Genomic DNA, 15866 nt, shown 5'->3' on the forward strand with positions numbered 1-15866 from the left:
TAAATAATAAATTTAAGATATGGCTAAAATCTATTATAATAAATGAACTAATTTTATCAATTTTTTTTAAAGAGATCTATAAAACAATGTCACGCCCCGACCCACGGGTCTGGCATGCGATAACCACTGTAACAATCCAAGGAGGGATACTCACACCACTCAACCCTCAAGTCACTACAAGGTTGACCAAAACCTTAAAATAAACCACACTGAAATAGAAAATATGAAACATAAAACATTGAGATACACAAAGGAAGTAATAAAACCAAAACCTGATAGAAGAGTTCAAGGAGTAAACTGTCCCCAAATGCATTAGGTTTTAAAGAAATTAGACAAACATACAACCATGCAAAATGAGTTCAAACACACTAATGGATCCATGTCCTTATGCAAACATGTTCATGATGAAGGAAAAACATACATAGCATCGGAAATAAGAAAGATAGGAAGGAAGTAAATGCCCAACAATCTGCCTGGCCGCCACACTTCTGGCCATTAGAGCTTGGAAAAAAAAAGAGATAAGCTGAGTAACCTAAGTCACTCAGTGAGTGGGTTAGCACAAATCTCACAAGAATATCAAAACAAGTAGAAGAAACAACAATAATCAAGATTTTAGCATAAAACTCATAACCTTGAATGAATTAGCAAATAGCATAGCATAAATATGTAGGTGAAATTCATAATTATCATAAATGATTCGAATAAGAGTTTCACATTTTAAAACCATATCAAGTTTAATATGAGTTCTAAAACATTAAACAATAAAACTCGTCATAAAACTCATGCCCTATTTGGATGCATAATAAATTTTTTCATAGGAATTTTATTCCATAGGATTTGAAGATGATTTTTGTGGAAATTACTACAGGGAAAATTCCTACGTAATGGTGTTTGGATATGCACAGGAAAATTTTTCTATGAAAATAATTTTGAAAATAAAATTAGCAGTTAGAGTTTCTAAAAAAACTAGCTGTTGGAGTTCTGGAAAAAAATAACCGTTATATATTAGCTGTTAACAATTTTCCTCTATTTAAAGCCAACATTCCTTATGCAATATGTAAACTTATCTCCATTCAGCTCTAAATTTTTACGTCTCCAAGCCTTTTATTTAATATGGATTTGAATCAATGGAGAAAGATTAATGAAGATAATGACGAATTCATGCTCACCATTTACCAAGTCTATTTCCTGCAAGTTCAGAAAGTAGACCTTGTCATACATCAATATTAATAAGTGTTGCATGTGTACAAAAAATTCTTGAAGGTCAACTAGCAATGTTTGTGTAATCGTGATGTGCAAGAGCGCTTTCGATATTCGACAGAAATAGTTAGCCATTATTTTGGTAAATTGCTTAAAGCTATTACTACACTTGCTAGTACATATATAGAATTGCCACCAACAACTACATTACTAGTTATCCAGAACAATAGACTTTTTTTCCAATATTTCAAGTTTAGAAAGCTTTAAAGTATGAGTTACTATCTTTTTATTTATTATTTACATTTTTTTATTCCTCTTATTAAATGTTATGGGTTTATTATTTTAGGATTATATTGGTGCTATTGATGGAACACATATTCTAATTACTATTTCGTTGGCCTTGCAAGATCCTTATAGAAATAGAAAACAAACATTATTCCAGAACGTTATGGTCGCATGTGATTTTAACCTATGTTTTGTATATGTTAGAACTGGTTAAGAAGGTTCTGCTTCTGATGCTAGAGTACTTTAGCATTTAATCGACCAAGGCTTCCATATCCCACCCAATAAATATTATCTAGTGGATTCAGGATATGCAAATACTCCAAATTTTATTGCTTCATTCCAGAGTGCGTTATCACTTACAGGAGCAAGGACTAGCGCAATGTAGACCAAATAATTACAAAGAACTATTTAATTTGAGACATGTTTCATTGAAGAATCATATTGAGCACATTATCGGTGTCTTGAACATGAGATTTCCTATACTTAAAATTGCAACCCTTCATCCAAACCGATACAGTAGTTGTTGTATGTGTCTTGCATAATTTCATACGTGTACACAATGGCATGGATGAAATTGCGGAAATTAGTAATGGAGCTGACGAAGTTACCATCCCAAATGGAGATGATACATATGGAAATGATGTCAATGTAATGAACTCTAAACGTATTGTAGGTGCTCGCAAAAGAGATGAAATAGCAATGCATATGTGGGATGATTAGTGTAACTATCGCATAAATGTAATATAAAAGATTTATAAGGTTATCAATGTTGACTTGTTTTGGGGCAACAATTATTTTTTTTTAAAACTCCCTTTGTGTTATTAAGTTTTAAAATATCTAAAACCATGAAATTTGCACAAGTTTAATAATGTCACTAGTTTGTAATATCGGTTTTCATAAATAAATAGTTCTCTGAAGTATGAATATGGTATTAATTCAACAAAATACCTGTAAATAAATAGTAGTTCTCAAATAAATAAATTGTTTTTATAAACATAAACTCTTATATAAAAGAATGTTGTGTGAATGAATAGATAGTTTAAGATATGGCATATTAATTTTCTTCTTGCCATTTATGCTTTCTAGTGGCCTATGTTTGCAGTTAGGGAGATTCTTTCAGAGATTTAGGATAAAGTCTTCTCTATTAGCCTAAGGTAAGACACTCTTTGAAGTCATGCTATTGGGAAATTTTTATTGAATTGGTCAATTGAGTGCCTTGCCCTCACAATATTTTTATATGTTCCTATCCCTCATTCTAAGTAGATTTTTTATTCTAAGTGGAGTAGAAAATTAGAAGGGATAGAAGCTTCATATTTTTTATAAATATTCCTATGTTTAAAAACTAAAACTAACCTGTCTTGTTATGATCCTCAACTAAAACTAAATTCAATATTATTTTAGAATGCCATATAACCCTCAATTGTTTTTGGTTTTATGAAATCCTAAAAGTGAGATTATGCAATACTTATGTGATGCTTCATCTATATGTGGACTTAGTTGAAGTTATGGAATTAGATAAAGAGATTGGCAATGAAGTAGGTGGAAAATAATGAAGATGTTGTGCAGGATAGTATTGAAGGAGGTGTGAAAAACAATAAAGATGTTGTGCATGATAGTATCATAGGTGTGGAATTAGATGGCATGAAGGACAATGTGGAGTGTTTTGTTGACTTAGGAGACATCCAAGATAATGTGGATAATTCTATTGAACTAGAAGATGTGCTGAAGACTGGTGCCACTGTAGAATTAAATCCCATGCATGAAAATTCTGAATGTGGTCTTCAAGTAGATGCCATGCAAGATAAAAACACTAATGGGGTCACCGATGTCGGCATGGGAGGGGGAGATGGAGGATGAGATAGCCGGAGGATTGTCGAAGATGAGTGGGAGGATAGGGCTCCGGAAGAAAGATTTTTTTTTTTTAAAGTTTTAGATCTAGGATCTGAAACTGAGGATCGGATAATATATTTTGATATTACTTTTTTAATCTTTTAATCTTTAATCTATTGCAACAAGCCATGTTAGATGGCATCAATTAAATTCATATAAAACAAAGACACGTGTAGGCCACATCAGCCATTTTAGATGGCAAACTGGATGATCATTTTCGCCTAGATTAAAAAGTAACATTTTAACAAGTAAAGGCACTATAAAGGCACTGAAATAGTAGAGGGACTAAAAGGTAACTTTTTGAAAAGTACAGAGACAGTACGGAGGTTTAAACCAAAAGGAACAAATCGATAAAGGCAGCAAGGATTTATCAGGTGGATGCCATTACTACTCTAGTAGCACAGGTTGAAGCTATCACAAAGAGGTTGGGCACCATACAGTCACTTTCTCAAGCTTCAGGGCTTCCTTGTGATAGTTGGGGGCCTTACAGTGATCATAGTGGTTTTTCCTCTTTGGATATGAGTACAAGGCAAGCTGAGCAAGTTGACTTTGTTGGGCTGAACAGACGCTATCAAAACAACCCATATTACATACAATGCGGTTTGGAGAAATCACCCGAACTTTTATTGGAGTTAACCCGGACAGGGCAAGTGCCACAACAACCTAGACCTCCACAACAGAATGTTAAACCAACTCCTTCTCCACCAAGACCTTCTAATAAGCTTACAGTTTTGTTGACCCCGTATATCAAGGACAATAAAATTCGTCTTTCTGGGCATGAAGAAATGATGAGGAACACCAATGCCACAGTGAGGAATTTGGAGCATCATATGACCCAAATGTCAAAGATAATTGAACAAAGAATTCCGGGTTCCCTCCCTAGAAACACGGAAGTCAATCCTAAAGAATCTCTGAAGGCCGTTACCCTAAGAAGTAGTAAGCAACTTTCAAGCCCTATTGCGGAGAGGTCCATGATTGAAACTATTGAACCTCAGCCAGAGGCTAGGCAGTCAAGGATTGTTTATTTGGAGACTACAGCTGACATTAGGGAGAAAGATGAGGAAAAGGGAGGAACTAAGTTACCCAAGTACCAGCCTAAGCTTCCTTATCCTGTGGAATCAAGGAGAGACCAATAAGAAGAGCAATACATGAAGTTCCTTGATGTGTTTAAAACCTTACACATAAATGTTCCATTTTTTAAGGCTCTTGCTCAAATGCCAAGGTATGCAAAGTTTCTAAGGCAGCTACTCACAAACAAGAGAAAGCTTCAGCAACTGTCCACTATGACACTTAGTGAAGAATGCTCAGCCCACCCTAATCACCATAAGCTCCACAAAAAGGAAAAAGACCCAAGGGGGATTTATCATTCCTTGCACTATTAGAGGGCTTGTGGATGAGAAAGAGAAAGCTCTGGCCGATCTTGGGGCAAGTGTCAATCTGATGCCCTACAAAATTTTCCAAAAGCTAGGGTTCAGAGAACCAAAGTCCACAACAATGATGCTATAGTTAGCAGACAGGTCCATTCATTAACCAAGAGGAATTATTGAAGATGTGTTGGTGAAGGTGGACAAATTCATATTTCCCATGGATTTTGTGATCCTCGATGTCGATGAGAAGGTTGATGTGCCCCTCATTTTGGGAAGACTGTTCTTAGCAACCTCAAAAGGCCTAATTGATGTTAAAGATGGTCGAATGACACTCTGAGTAGGAGAGGAAGAAGTCATTTTCAAGCTTCGAGACTCGATGTGACACACTATGGACTTTGATGATACTTGTTATTTTGTTGATGTTGTTGACGACTTTGTTTCTGAGTATGTTCAAAACACATTCATGAAGGATGAACTATCTGAGCTATTGGAAGATGACCCTCCTCAGGCCGATGAACTAGAAGAGTTGGTGGGAGAATTATGCCATCAAGAAGAAGTGATCACGGAGGCTCATTTACCTCTTCAACCATCCAAGAAAAAATCCTCCCGTGCCAAGAGATGGTGGAAGCAAGTAATCCCAAGGAAAGGAAAGCCATCTGCTCTACCACTGAATTCAACATGATCATCTTTTCTGAATTTTAGGGAGATCAGTTTGATTAATATTTAGCACCATATTCATGCAACTGCATTTCAGGTGACCATGAGAGATCTCGATTTCATGAACCCCCTTGATGCATATAGGTATGTCAAGCTAGTGACATTAAACAAGTGCTCCTTGGGAGACAACCCAAGTGTTTGTTTTGTTTCATTTAGTTAGTTTTGTCGCTTTTTGGTGTTTTGAAATGATTTGTAGCTGCGTAATTATTTTTCATGAGCTATGTTTCTGAAGTGGTATTCCTTCGGCCAATGTCTTTTCTGTGGTTTTCTCTCGCGTGCGTTTATTTTCCATGCAAAGTTTAGGGGTAATTGCCAGGTTCTGGGGTGTTTCAGGCTAAGCATGGGTAGAGCGTGCCCCTACTCAAGCCGTGATTTTCTTGGTTTCTATCTTGTGAAGCATTCTAGGGCGAGCACAGGGTGAGCACGAGCGTGCTTACCATTGAGCACAGTTTCTATGCTCCTTTCACGACCATGATTCATCTCTTGATGTCGTGGGGAGCTATCCCGAGATAATCACTGGAAGGAAGCACAGAGGTAACACGATCGTGCTTCCTCTTGAGTAGTCACCCTAACTCAGCATATGAGCATTCCTGTGCTTTGGGCGTGCACAGGTGCGACCGGTCGGTTCTCCCTTTTCACCCTAAAAAACCTAGTCGCCACCGGTCAACCTTCTTCATAGTTTCTCTCTTACTTCACTTTCTTTCCCTTTTTCTCCCTTTTTATTGAGAGTTTTGCTTTTCCTTGACTCCGGTAGGCCCCTTAGTTTTGTTTAAGGGCCTCATTTTGATGATTTCATGCTCCTTATACTTGCAAATGCTTAACGTACACCATATTGCTTAAATTAGATGAATCTTGTTGATGTTGATAGCTTCATGAGCATGCTAGTCCTTAAGATTTTTCAAGGAAGAAGGTTGCCCCCGAAGCACGGTCGTGCTCTTATTTTGTTCAGAGCCCAACAGGGGAGGAAGCACGCTCCTGCATTGCTGGCGAGCACAGTCTGTGCGCTCCTAGCACAACCGTGCTCTTCCTGAAATCTTTAATCTTTGAACTATTTTGAGCTATTTCTTTTACAGACCATGTCGAGGAAACACACATCGTTTGGGCCATCATTGTCGAAGAGGCTCGACGTGAGGAGCTGGCCCAGTCCACCGACTTGGCACTTGTCTTCCATTCACAAGTGCACTAGGATCGTTACACGCAACTCTCTTGACATCGTTTTGGTGAATCAAGGGAGATAGATTAGGATGTACTATGTGAGGTTGGACAGGAGGAGGAGGCCTTACAGATGCTCAGTGCTAGGGCTTGGCAGCAACTCTTCATGATTATCGACAACACCTACGAGCAGTTGGCACTCGAGGTGTTGGCTACATTTAAGCTCTCCCGTGGCTAGAACATTACTTCGGATAAGTCTTACCGAGTTCTCCATTAGGGTAGGACTCTATGATGCGGAGTTCACTAGAACTCCTACATATGATTTGCTATTGATATCGAGAGGCCAATAGGAGAGTCTCAGGAGGATGCATAGAGGAAACTTAGCATTGACCCTACCTATGACCCACGTTAGTCTAAGGCTCCCACCCTCCGCTCTCCGGCTTTGAGATGCATTTATTTCATTTTTAGCCACACCTTGCCAGGTCGAGGTGACAATATAGGCATCGTTAGCCGACGAGATTTCAATTTCCTACTGTCTATGCTCGACAGTTTCTAGATGCATTTTGGGTATGAGGTAGCCATCTCCATTTCTCGTCAGGGATAAACCCTCAGATCGGATCATTCTTTATCGGTTCATACATCACTAGACTGATCTATGAGATAGGTATTCTCGAAGGGACTAACAGTATGCGAGTGGTAGGCGGAATCACCTCCATGCCCATCGAGACCCTAAGGTTGATAGGGATGCTATAGTGGGTTCACATCGCACGAGGGGCCAAGTATCATGCATGACGACCTACTGATACTGCTACTGCTGCTATCCCTACTCCTTCTCTTATTGCCGCTATTGCCCAACAGAGATCCTCACCATCACCACGTGCTTCCTCAAGCCATACGGACCAGGTTATTTGTTCTGCTTCGGCATTCCGGTGGCTTCAGCGGAGTGTCACCAAGATTGTCGAGCATATGAGGACTCGTCTGTCCCCTGAGCCATCCTCTCCCATCATATCACCATCTCAGGGGAGACGAACACTGCTGCTAGGGCCGAGGACTCTGCTTCATCTTCATCCGACGATGTGCCTTCTTCTTCTGAGAGTGTTCCATTCTGATTATCACGTAGCTACTTTTCTTTTCAATTTTCAGTATTTTGACTTGTTTTTCTTTTCGTATTTTGTTGAACTTGTGTGAGTTCAGTTAGTAAGGGATGTTCCCTACTAAATTGATATTTTGGTTTATTTATTTTGATTTACTTTCCTTCTACATTTTTAGTTCTTGTTATTTTATTGTGTTTGGACTATTGAGCTTCACTTATGTGAATCTCGTCTCATCTCAGAATTGGTTGTGGTGGATTAGCTAGTGGAATGCAAGTTGAGAGCGGCAACATCACTCATCATGTTAAGGAAAGTCGTACGGACCCCCTCTTTATTTTGGTTCTCAATCTTTAGACTTTATTTCCTTTACTTGTATATTGAGGACAATGCACCATTCAAGTGTAGGGGAGGACTTTTTGATGATTACATGACTTAGGATGATCTATGATTGTTGTTGATAGAAAATCTTGAGTTTAGAGGGGGATTGTGCCTGTTAAGGTCCTTTTATAATCCAAATTGTTTACTCACTCATGTTTTGAAACCCTAGATCAATTCACATTACCCAAGTTGTGGAGCAACTTGTTTAGGTTGAAACCTTTTTTTTCAAAGACTTGTGTGTTCTCATTATTGTTCAAAAAAAAACTGAAAAGTCAAATTTCTTGTGGAATGCCCTACTGGTTGCTTGTAATTTTGGTGTAAAAAGATGGTAGAAAGAGCTACCACCCTAAATGAGTGAAAGCGTTCTTGAGTAGTCGAATTTTAGGCATTACTAGTATACATTTGATGACCTACCAAGAGAAAGGCTACCTTCAAGGTGTACGAAGTTATTACCCAGTTAGTTTAATAAGAACTAAAGTCTCTGTTCACTTTGTTTACCCAGTGGAACATGGGGCACTTGACTTAGGGTTGCACACACTCATTAGGTTTTTGAAACAAGAGTAAGGTTTTTATTTGATCATTTGTGATCTTGTCCTTAACTGCCTTTGATCCCTCTAAACTTTAGTGCTTTCTATATTAATGAGATCAGAGGTCATGCACTCATCCTTTCATTTATATTGAACTGAAATTGCTTGAGGACAAGCAATGATTCAAGTGTGGTGGTATTTGATGAGTGCATTTCATATCATATTTCGCATACCTCCAATGCACTGTTTAGCTTGTCTTTTAGCACATTTTGTTTATGAATGATGCTATTCTGGATATGTTTGTCTCTGTTGCAAGCTTTTAGGGCTCGTAACACATATGGAGTGAAATTAGGGACAAAACCAATCAAAGAAGACAATTTCTCTAAGTGTCCAATGCAATCATGGGCTGAGCACGAGCGTGCCATCTCCCCATGGTTTTCTCTGGATGGTGACTCCCCTGTTCTTCAGTGGAAGCACGGGAGAATCATGGGGGTACTATCTCCTCGTGATTATCTCGAGATAGGAATGGTTTATGCTTTCAGTAGAAACACGGTCTATGTGCTCCTTTCATGGGTGTGCTCAAGCTGAGCATGGGTGGAGCACGACCGTCCTCTCCCCGTGATTATCTCTGGATGACACTTAGCCCTTTTCATTCAGAAGCTCTAACAAGAGCATGGTCTGAGCATGACCATACTTAGACAGTGTCAAGCCCGAAAGTTCCTTTTTAACTCCCAAATTTAGGGTTTCTTGGTATCTTTTGTTCGGGGAGTCTTCTTTTCCAGCAGGGGAACACTCAAGAGAATGATGATCAGCCAATACCACATGAGCTAAAGAGATCAAAGGTGAGTTAGAGACACCGGAGAAGTGGAGTTGTCCATCCTATGGAGTTCTTCAAATACATTTGAGGAGATCTTGTAAAAGGGGAAAGTCTAGACGTCTCTCTTCCTTATGTCTATCTTATTCTCTCATTTGTATGAATTCATGAGAGGCTAACCGTTCCACGGTGTCCTGGGATTGTGAACTATATTGTCTCTCATACTTTGACTACTAGAGTTTTAATGCCTATGGAGCTCTATTACTATTTTGTGTAATTCATGTGTTGCATAACTTGACGTGCTTGATTGCATAGATGCTTATGTAAAACTTGGCGTGTGTGGATTACCGTAATTATGATTACCTAGTATAGATCCAAAACTTGGCGTGTTTGAAACCCGTAGTTACACTTGCAAAACTTGGCATAGTTTATAGCTGTAGATGCAACAAAGCCTTTGAGTATCCCCAAGAATCTTAGAATGTACCTTGGTAGGCATTAGACCCAAGTTAGTATCTTGAGCACATAGGAATCATCCGAGGGCATTGCTCTGTTGTTATCAAAACTCAACCCTAGTCTACTTGGTTCTTCCACACCTTTGCTCTTAGTCTTGTTTAGTAGTTAACTCTTTTATCACCATTTTAGTTTGACTAGACATTAGAGGATCAACTAGTACTAGAAGTCCAGTCTCTAAGATTTGACAACCCTACCCACTTGTGGAGTACCACTTTATTACTTTTAACGATCCACGCACTTGCGGAGAGTTCATCAGTTTTTCTTTTTCTTTCAGTGATTTTATTTTTAAAATTTTTTTTATACAATTCACATCCTAATGAAACCAATAATGTAACCACGAGCATCCATACCAGTAATTATTAAAAAATAAAATTTTTAAAATATTGAACAATTACCTATACTATCCTTTTATTTGATTTATTGTATTGATTCAGTATAACTATAATCAATCTATTAAAGATAAATATATAACAAGAATTAATTTGTTTTGGGCTTTTTTTTTTAAATTAGACAATTGAAAATGAGCTCATCGCAAAGAACTACAAAACTAAATAAGTAAATAACTAAATATTAACTATATTTGTTATTCAAAATTTTATTTAAATATTCAACCAAAAATTTATATAAATCAATATTTATTATTTAACTCTTATAATAAAAATAAACTTTGATAATGGCTTTAAAATAAATATTTTTATTTATGTTTAGAAGAAGGGCCATTAATAATGTTATACAAGTATAATTTTTATTTTGGTAGGTATATCAAAATCTCCTTTTATTTGGGTGTGTATATGTAAATTTGTATAAATCAAACCACAAAGAAATTTTAATAAAATTATCAATATTTATATAATATAAAAAATATTTTCTGATGATCTATGTAGATATCTATATTCAATGGCTTATATTAATTTTTTCAATTTAAATAAAATTAAGTGTCATGTCATGACCTGCGGTCCCCGGGACGTGATAACCACCGCAATAAACCAAGGAATCATACCCCACCACTCAACTCTTAAGTCATTGCAAGGCTAACAAAATAACCTAGGATTAATGAGACTGAACAACATGTACAAGATAAGGAAACTCAAAGATATGTATAGGGATGGCAACGGGTAGGGTATGGGTAGGGTATGCCAAAACCCTTACCCGTACCCGTAACCCCTACCCCATACCCGTACCCTTACCCGTACCCTTCAGGGTAAAAAAAATCATACCCTTACCCTTACCCGCAGGGTACGGGTATACCCGCAGGGTACCCGCTTGCCCGTTGTTCAAATTATCGAATTAAATTTAAATAATAATAAAAATGAATTAGTTATACATTATATTACAATCTTTAAACACATGTCCATAAATTCAAAATTACAAGTTGATATATATTTGTTTATCTTAAATTATATAATCACATAAAAATGAAGTCTATTTAGGACTCAATGGTAACTCTACCTTTTGTTTTGTTCATGTTTAACCATCTTGGTTTTTGTTTAAAATTTTTTCATATATCTACTATTTATATTTTATTTAGCTTCAAATTTTATAAATATCTAGTAAGATTTTGAATATAAAAAACATTATAAATAATTCTCATAAGTTATATCCAATTGAATTTTTTATTAGTATCTTATTTTTCAGGATGTTCTTATAATTTATAGAATATATTATTATAACATTATTTTTTATATTTATTTATTTTTTAATTTAATTATGATTCTTAATATATATCTAAAATTCAATTTTGATAATATTATCAAATATAAATATAGAAATTAAATAAAATTTAAAATAATATATTAAGAGAAAATTTGAAGTATTATTTTCAAATTAATTACCATGAAAATAGATATTGAGTAAATTATGAGTAAATGTTTAGTTTAATAAAAAAATTATATATATATATATATATATATATATGAGAGGGTAAGGGTACGGGTACGGGTTTTACCCGTACCCTCTTCAACGGGTAAGGGTAAGGGTAAGGGTACGGGTAGGGTAGGGGCATACCCTTACCCGACCCGTACCCGCTCAAAAACTAACGGGTAATACCCTTACCCGTACCCGTACCCGGTCAAAGAGGGTATTACCCTCTTTGACCGGGTACGGGTATACCCGTCGGGTAGGGTACAAATTGCCATCTCTAGATATGTAGGGGAAGCAATCACAACCGCAATACTTAGCTACAAGAGTTTAAGAAGTATCCAAACAAACAACCATGCAAATAGAATTCGAACACACTAGTGGGTCAAAGTTCTTATATGACATACTCATGCTAAAAAAATAAACATACAAGGTACAGGAAGGTGTAGAAGGAGGGCTAGTAAATGCCCAGCACACCGCTACACCGCTACGCTATTGGCTGCTAGAGCCTAGGGAGGGAAAAAGGGGGTGAGTAACTTGAGTCACTCAGTGAGTGGGTTAGCACAATTCAAAAAGAATATCAAAATGAGTTAAATAAACATCAACTATCAAGCTTTTAAATAAATACAAGAATTTTGTTGAAAAAACAATTTGCATCATATATACAAACATATACAGGTGATTTCTATAACTACAAAAAAAATAATGCCTTTGCCTCAAATCAAGGTTTCCACTTCAAAATTCAGCAATAAGAATGATACAACTTTAAAATCATCATGTTGTGAACCCATTATAAACATTCAGTCTTTCCAAGAATACGGAAAACATGTCACAAGAGTTCAATATAAAAGTTATGAAGTTCCAAGTAATGAAATGCATCTCAGAAAGCCAAAGAATGGTCTAGAAAACTCTCTAAACTATAGTCGTGGCCGCGGCTAAGTCAGAGTAGTGAAGGCTCTCATGTCCTTGACGTTAGCTCACCGGTTCCATATGGCAACTCAAGAATCCTGATGTATCGTTCAGTCAGGACTTTACTCACCACCTGAAATGGATAAGAAAACCGGGTCCCCACGCCACCTCTGAAGACTGGCCCGTTAGGAACCCCTATTGCAGTAGGCGGGTTACAACCCCATCACTATCAACCACCTGTAGGTGTAATAAAATAACTTCACAACAATAAATAACAAAGGGTCAATAACCAGGATGATATGTCAGGAATGAGCATCATTCCACATAATGAAATTTACAAGCTTTGCATGCTCATAAGTTCCATGCCTCGCCTCAAATGCGATAAATCAATATATACGTTTTCCATGCACATAATCACCAAAAAGTAATACTCTTGATCATAAATCAGCAATATAGAATTTCATCGAAACATCGATTCAAGGTGACAAAACCATGGAAAGCTTTCAATTTAAAAACATACAGCTCACAATCGATATTTTATGAAAATAATGCAATAAAACCCAACTCACAGTTAGGTGAGAAAGCCCCGGGCACACTACTCCTCCGCAGGCTCTTTGCCTTGTGACGAGCCTTCACCACCTAACCAACCAACACAAACTCAAACATGCACCAAGAATTAAATAAGGGAGGCAAATAAGAATTCTAGGTTAAAAATGGCAACAAACTCTAATTCGACTCAAGGGTTCTCTCAAAGTTGGCTACCAAGGTTCCCATTGAATTTCTAAGAGTTGGGCTTCCCTCTAAACTAAGGAATTCCAAGAAACAACCAAGTTTAGCTGGTGTTGCAATAACACTATAGTGCCGAGCTACAAGTAAATGATTCGATCGACCTTAGGTCCAAGCCACGAAGGCGAGCAAGCACACGCACACACACCACTATGCGAGTCTAGAAACAGCTTGAATGCACTAACATGGATCCAATCCCTGCTACTAAGTCAAAACAAATAGGTTCGAACAAAACTTAAAGTCCAAGCCCAAGAAAAAGACCAAAACACCACATTAAGAATTTATTGAAATTATTTAATTATAAATTTAAGAAAAAATGAATTTAAACGCAAACTTTAATATTCATGCACGATAATTGTGGGTAACTGGAGTAATTCATCTTATTACTACTCAAATTGTCATATAAATGGTAGATTCTTTTTTTTATATACTAAAAAAACAAAGAATTTGTTTTACTTCTTTTTTTATGGTAGAATACCCTATTTAGTCCCTTTAATATTGTCAATATACCCCTTTGGTCCCTCTAATATGATTTGTCCCTAGGAGATACCTCTATTTTAATATTTAGGAAATATAAGTCCCTCTTTCTAATATAATTTGTTTTAATTAAGAGATCTCTATAAGGACTTATATTTCTCAAATATTAAAATAGAGGAACGTCCTAAAGATAAATCGTATTAGAGGGACCAAAAAAATAGATTGACTATAGTAAAAAGACTAAATAGGGTATTTTATTTTATTTTTATTAATGGATGGGACTGTTATGTAATTTTCAATGTCCTTTTGAATCATTTATTGCGTCTGATGTGTATTTATATATATGGAAATTTCTTTTTCTTTTTTTTTATTTGAAAAATATGAACAAGCTATTATGAGAGGGAGGGGAATTGAATTCTTAGGATGTAATTGAGAAAGAGAATGAAAACCAATTTCTTTTATTATTTATGAATAATCGAAACTCTTTTATTATTAAGACAGTTCAATACTGCTTATAATTAATATTTGTGAGTAATATTAGATGCACCGTACCTAATTAATTAAATTGCTTCGAATTCTTTTATTTTTTTTTTAAAAAAAAACAAACTACATTATAAAATAGTAAATCAGAAACGAGAAGAAATGAAGAAATGACGTCTACCTAGTTATTACTGTCATATGTTACTATTTATTTTCTCCATTTATCATATTTTATTATTTGATAAAATTATATTTAATTATAAATAATACTCAATTTGTTACTTTTTATTTGTCACTTTCTAGAAGATTGTTGTTTTATTTTTTATTTATCATTTAAAAAAAACTAAGAAGCATTAATTTATTTTTCAAATTTACGTTTTATTACTACTTTCTTGGATTATGAGAAATGAATTGTAATTTTTTTTCAAAATGCATGTCATAACTAAACGAACGGTGGTTTCAAAACATATACTTAATTAATATTGATTTTTTATTGAAAGTATATATCTTTGGTTTTTTTTAAATTTTGAAACAAATTTTTGGTGGAAATGAATGTTCAAATTTCTAGATTGAATTTCTTTTCCATATTTTTTTTGAAAAAGAAAATTGACTATATACCCCTCAAAACCAACAAAATTATATATTTTGGCCCTAAAACATCATAATTGTATGTACACCCTTAAAAAATAAAATGAATTGCGGATATACTCCTGTTGTTAAGTTTTAGGGACAGAAAGTAACTATATTACCTTAAATATGGTTAAAACATTGGTTAAAATATGTAAAATGTCAAAAATACCCTTACGCAACCCTCTCTCACCCATCCAACCCTAACTCACACTCACCATCCACACTGTCCAAGCCTCTCCAAGCCCCCTCCCTCTCCGCCAATGCCCGCTCCAAGCATCCTCCCTCTCTGCCGACGACCGCGCATCCCGGAAATCTCTCTCCATCGACGGCCACACATCCTAGAAATCACAATACCCTCATGTGGTAAACTATGATCGAGGAAGGTCCAAAAAATATCATCTTTAGTCTTTTTTTTCCAATAAATTATTCATTGAGTTGCTAATGGAGATTAATCTTAATTTCAAAGGAAGGGGAAGGGGAAGGGGAAGGCCTACAACTACTCCAACAAATGAACAAATCCATGGTTAAGAGAATATTAAGGTATGAATTGTTCATATCGACAATTTCTTTTCTTATTATGTTTCTTTTCTTTTGATGCCTAAATTTCTTCATGGTCTTTATATTTGAAATAATATGTTTTTGTAATTTTTGTTGGTTTGGAGATGTTGATGTACTAAACATTATTTTGTGAACATGTGGAGATGTTGATGTACTAAACATCATTTTGTGAACATGTGGAGGTGTTGATGTATTTGCAAATATCATTTTGTGAACATGTGGAGATGTTGTATTT

Source organism: Dioscorea cayenensis, chromosome 8, assembly GCF_009730915.1.
Source record: "Dioscorea cayenensis subsp. rotundata cultivar TDr96_F1 chromosome 8, TDr96_F1_v2_PseudoChromosome.rev07_lg8_w22 25.fasta, whole genome shotgun sequence".
NCBI classification, from domain to species: Eukaryota; Viridiplantae; Streptophyta; class Magnoliopsida; order Dioscoreales; family Dioscoreaceae; genus Dioscorea; species Dioscorea cayenensis.